The sequence below is a fragment of the Cyprinus carpio genome, chromosome A6 (genome assembly GCF_018340385.1).
Source record: "Cyprinus carpio isolate SPL01 chromosome A6, ASM1834038v1, whole genome shotgun sequence".
NCBI classification, from domain to species: domain Eukaryota; kingdom Metazoa; phylum Chordata; class Actinopteri; order Cypriniformes; family Cyprinidae; genus Cyprinus; species Cyprinus carpio.
In genome coordinates, this window is record NC_056577.1 from 19571675 (window position 1) to 19577674 (window position 6000).

Genomic DNA, 6000 nt, shown 5'->3' on the forward strand with positions numbered 1-6000 from the left:
CCCTAACGTCAGTCTTGAGGTAACATTGAACATGACTGATGTCTCGGTTACATATGTAACCCTCATTCCATGAAGGAGCGAACAAAGATGTTACGTCCCTCATGCTTTCTCGTCTCCTCAGCACAAACCCAAATGAGTGGATGCATGCCGCCATCAGTGGCTTTGCCTGCAAATTCCATTTGCCAGTTGTCATTGGCCATTTCTTGCAATGTTCAGAAGTGATTGGGGCTCCCAAATGAGACCCCTAATGCCAGTATTGACGTAACGTCTCCATTCCCTCCTTCAGGGATCGAGAGTTACATACTTAACCGAGATGTTTTCCAGCTAATGTGGCTTCTGATGATTTGCTGTTGTAATAAATAGGGTGCGGATTGCAATGTTGTTTTGTAATGTCTTGACACCTTAAATGATACATGTATTTCACGACGGATGTTATTTTGAAATTTCAAGTCTTAGATCCTATTGATATACTTATTACAGTAGAAATTGGTTTTTAGGTTATAAATGAATGTTAATCAAATTTCTGCACTAAAAGGCCCCTCTAAAGGCTTGATAAGTGGCTCTCTTTCTGCCCTTCAGCATTATTTCTCACCATCTGTATGTAGCTTCATCTTGCTGCATTCATAGGCCACAATCATTCAGGTTTTGAACAATCTCTTAACTACATTATTGCTACTCATTCCTCATCGGTCTGCTGTCATTACCCCTTGTTGAGTGCATCCATAATGATGTTGCCCAATTTTGGCTCGGATTGGCTTCTCATAGCTCCCCAAACCAGATTCACAATGCTGTTGTTGGTCTGCAAGGCCCTCAACAGCCTTGGCCCCTACATATCATGGTCCAGCTATACCGAAAAATCATCTGCTTGTTAACAAAAAACAAACATATTTTTCTTTGCCATTTCTTCTGTTCCAATGCATTGAATGATAACCAGGGGCTGTTAAGCTCTATAAATGAAAAAAAAAAAAAAAAAAAAACCTTCTAATTATATAGACCGCAAACCTTGTCACAAACCTTTTCTTTTTCTTCACAAGGAAGGCATTTGCTCATTCAAAAATTTCATTCAAAATTAAACATTTTATCCATGCCACTCAGGTGTCCTAAAAACTACAGACCTAAGACACACTTTGTAAAATATTTCCTTGAATAAACTGTTGACAAAGTGACAAAGAAAATGACTACGCCTATCTGACCACACCTTACTAGCCAAACCTAACCTCATCCTATTCTAAATCCATACTCTATATTATATGTCATGTTTTCACTGGCACCTTATCATTTTAGTTCAGTATCGTTTGATATTGTTTTTTATGGTCATGCACTTTTTCCATATGCCTTCTATAGTAAAGCACATATGATTGTGTGATGAGTGGGGCAGGGCCGAGAGCCATGGGAATGGAGCGAGGCTGGTGGAGTAAATGATAATGAGTGACACCTGTGCCACTTACCGGTCTCAAGTCCCATGAAGGAGCTCCGGAAGGATAAAATGATGACAGTGAAAGATGAGAGAGTACCAGGCCTGGACCATTTATGTTGTTGTTTAGATATATTTTATGTGGCAGTCATCCGTGAGGGGCTGGCACTTTTACTCTCATTTTGTGTTCTTTCATTTGATTATTAAAGATTTGTTTAATGTTTGCCAGTTCCCGCCTCCTTCTTTCTGATCTACGAACTTTGTTACAGATTGTTAATATTTTCTAATTTTGTTTGTGAAGAAACATAAACCATAAAACTAAGCTTTAGAAAATCTTAAAAATGAAAGGTATTGGGCTGATCAGACAGCAAGTAAGGGTGGTTTCACCTTTTAAAAAAATTATTTAGCATTCTTTTCTTTGACCATTAACTAACCAACACAAGTAAATTATTTTATTAGTAAACAATAAAAGAATTAGTAAAGAATTTTATTTTATTTTATTATTTATTAATTTTAAGTAAAGAATTTATTATGAAAGGTAATCAGTGTTTACAGGTATTTAAAACATACTGAATAATTATTTGGTTAGGTTTGTCATATAATGAAAAAGATAAAGTGATGAGACTACATGAGAATGTCTTATTGATGGCAATAGGAAAAATATTTCATCTGCCGTATTGTTGGTGTCAGTCAGATCTATTGTGATTTATAAAGGAAAGTGCATGCAGTGTTACTGTGACAATCTTTTGTCCCCTATACTATCCTGCTTCTTTTGTTGAACAGGTGCTCTCTCAGAGAATGCTTTAATGTTTTTCAGAGCATGAGTAATGTCAAGAATGTGTAGGCTTTCTGACTTGGGGGTGTTTTACTTGTAGGATGCTACTGTACAGAGAAATCTTGTCAGTTAACCGTCAGTCTTTTGCTCATCATTAAAGGAACCATTCACTCAAAAAATAAAGTTTCTCATCATTTACTCACCTTCATGTTGTTGGTTTACTTTTGGCCCTTTTCCACTGCATGGTTACGGCACAGTGTGGCTCGGTACGGTTCACTTTTGGGGGGTTTTCCACTGGGTACAGTACCTGGTACCTGGTACTTTTTTTAGTATCACCTTGGTTGAGGTTCCAAGTGAACCCTACCGTTACCAAAACATGACGTGTAAACTCTGCCGATCACGGATTGGCCGGAAAGAATCGTCACTACCTGCATCACTGAACTTGCGACACAATCACAAAATAACCGCTAGATTTAAATCAGCACTGTCAGCGAAGGATCGAACACAACTGTTTTGAACGAGCGCACCTTTTTTTAACAACCAAAAAGTTTCGTTCTCTGTTGCGGAAGTACAGACGTTCCTCTCGTTGAGAGCAGAGGAGGGGATCCAGTGAGAGCTTGATGGGGCAACGCGGAATGAAAAATATTTTTTAGGAGTCGTGGCAGTAGAGGCGGTGCAACTATAACGACATTTGAATAATATCTCCCTCTCTGAAGCGATACTAAACTACAGTGAAAACGCAAACCATGCCGAGCCGTGCCGTACCGTACTGAGCTGTGCCGAGCAGTGGAAAAGGGCCATTTGTGAATGTGAATGGTAAATAAAGGCTGGCAAGCTACAAAAATGAAAAATACAACTTTTATTGCTCTTTTTAGAGTTTGACAGTCTCTGATCAGCATTCACTCCTCGTATGAAAAAGAGCAGTATCAACATTCTGTTAAATTTCTCCTTTTGTTTTAAACAGAAATAAAATAGTAATGGTTTAAAATGGGTGAGTGAGTAAATGATCACAGAATTTAAATTTTTGGGTGAACCGTCCCTTTAATTTTACTCAAAAAGACAAAATAAGGGGTGCTAGGATGGTACAAGCCCTATTAAATCAGTCGTATGGGACTGAGAGAATCTACAAGGAATAGCTGGAGAGATCAAAAGAGACAGAGAAAGTGCAGCGATAGACAGAAAAACAGGAAGTGTGTTGGTAAGAATCATTTTATCAGTATTAGACCTATATTTGTGGTTGTTCATGGTTATTCAGTTTATATTATAAGGCAATAATCCATAACACAATACACATTCAGAGCCAACATCTTGATTTGGTTTCTCAAAGTTGAAATGTTTATGATTTTTAAAGTGAAGTGAGATGTAGGGTGTCCCATACTCAGAATTTGTGATCTGCATTTAACCCATCCCAGTGCACACACACAACAGTACTGTAAGTAGTGAACACACACCCAGAGCAAGGCAGCCATGTGGAGCAACAGTGAGCAGTTGGGGGTTCAGTACCTTGCTCAAGGGTCTCACCTCAGTCGTGGTATTGAGGATGGAAGAGAGCACTGGTCATACATTCCCCCCACCAATCCCTGCCAGTACTGAGACTTGAACCCACGACCTTTGGGTTACAAGTCCGACTCTCTAACCACGAGGCCATAATTAAATAATTGGATATGTTAAATTTTCATACAACTTTTGAGTGTTTTCATACAACTTTTTATAATATGTAAAATAATAACTGTATTCAGCATTTTTTCATATATAACTAATAATTGTTTGTGAGTATTTGGTGGAATTTAATTTCACTATAAGGGGACAAAACTGAAACGTGCAAACTGTAAATTCCTTTTTTTTTTTTTTTTTTTTTTACATTGTGGGCGATATGAATGTGAAAGCAGAAATATGTTCCACTTTGTCACACACTATGTCAACCGCTAAAATCATCATAGACTATATATATATATATATATATATATATATATATATATATATATATATATATATATATAAAAACTACATTTTCCTGTTTTTTTTTGTTTGTTTTTTTACAGACAGATTTTAGTCTTTGATAGTGAGAGATAAAGAGAAAGAGAGACAGATAAAGACAGATAGGGACTTAGGTTGCTGCTGTGCTTGTAAAGCAATTTCATTAAGTCTTTAGGAGTCAGGAGTGTTAAATACCATTCAGTGTCTGTGTAGAATGTAGGAAGGAAGGCTGTCTCTAAATTGATTAGAATAACATAACAGGAGTTAGTCATCTTATTCCCCACTACAAACAAATGTCATCAAAAACACCTATGAATCAGACACAGTTCTTTTTAATTGCTATGGATCCTTGCGCTCAGACTTATGCCTAGATGAAATGCCTAGATATCATCCAGTATTTGAAGAATAGGTTTGTACATGTGTGAACCAGCATGCATCACAATTTTGAACCCAGGCTATATTCAATTATTGCTGATAAATACATGTAATTCATTTAAATGTCGTAGGCTCACCTCAGCCTACCTTGCTGACGTGTTATAGAAAGAGAGTTTAGAATTGTTTAAGAACCTTGTAATACAACATGACTCACTGGCACCTGTGACAGAAATAGTTTTTTAACTTCCACACCCAGAAACACCTATTTGTGTCTTTTACTGAAAGTCAATTCAAGTTGTTACAAGCTGTGTGAAACATAAAGTCTAACTAAAGTTTCTGTTTCTAAGTTGTTAGTTCCTCACCCATTTTTAGCTCTACACTATTACAGTGTAAATTTTTGTGGTAGAGGAGTAACATGGCCAGCACTACTGAGTCTGTGTTACAGGGTCCTCCCTTTCACACACAGGCTTGTTTGAGTGGCAGATCACTTCTGCTCTCTTGGCCTGCTGTTTTCTTCAACTAAGACCATGTATGGTCAGGGACCAATTCAAGAGTGGAAGGGAGGAGGGACGGCTGGGAACAGTCAAGGCCCCAGTGGTAAAATTAACTTGAGAACAAGTATTTATTTTGAGGACCAGCATTATCAGAGCTGGAAAAGAATGAAAAACAGTGAAGGCACACTAATATTTAAGACTCATAGACTTGCACTCTGAACAACTGGGTCAGCCAGACTATATTGTTGTGATAGCAACCTTATAAGGATGTCCAAAACTTATGAGTAAGCAATATTCAGATGATGTACTAGAAACATTGTTATTCTAAAAACATAGAGCTGTGAGACATTTTTAATTGTAAGTGCTATAACACTAACGTTGTTAAATTTGTGTTTAATAACCAAAAAACACACAAGTCAAAGGAAAATGGCAACATGGTGTATGTAGTAGCCTATGTCTGGGAATATATTTATACTGTACATCTGAATATACCTAAATAACATACTAAACCAAAATTTGAGAAGTAGCCTAAGTTCTTGATCAAATTCAAGTATATTTGTACTGAGGCACAGTTAATCATTCACTAAAAAGTCACATTTTTCCACAGAGGAAATAAATGCAGTACATTTCTTCACAAATTACTTGCAAGGACATGTATAATGGCAATGCAGTGCATTCCTTTTTTTCTTTCTTTCTTTTTTTTTTTTTTTTTTTTGGTTTAAGCAGGTAAGTTCAAGTAGATTGTCCTGAGCTCCTGCATACTAAGTTGTTGACCCTTTTCACAGACTGAAAACCTGTTTCCACAGTTATTATAACATCTAGCAGTTCATTTATATGTAAATAATGTTATTGAAATATTTTGGTTTACATTTAAATGTATACTGTGCATTGTATTACCTTGGCATTAAATTACAAAAAAAAAAAAAAAAAAAAACAGCTGAAAGGCTATCTAATACAACGGCTGA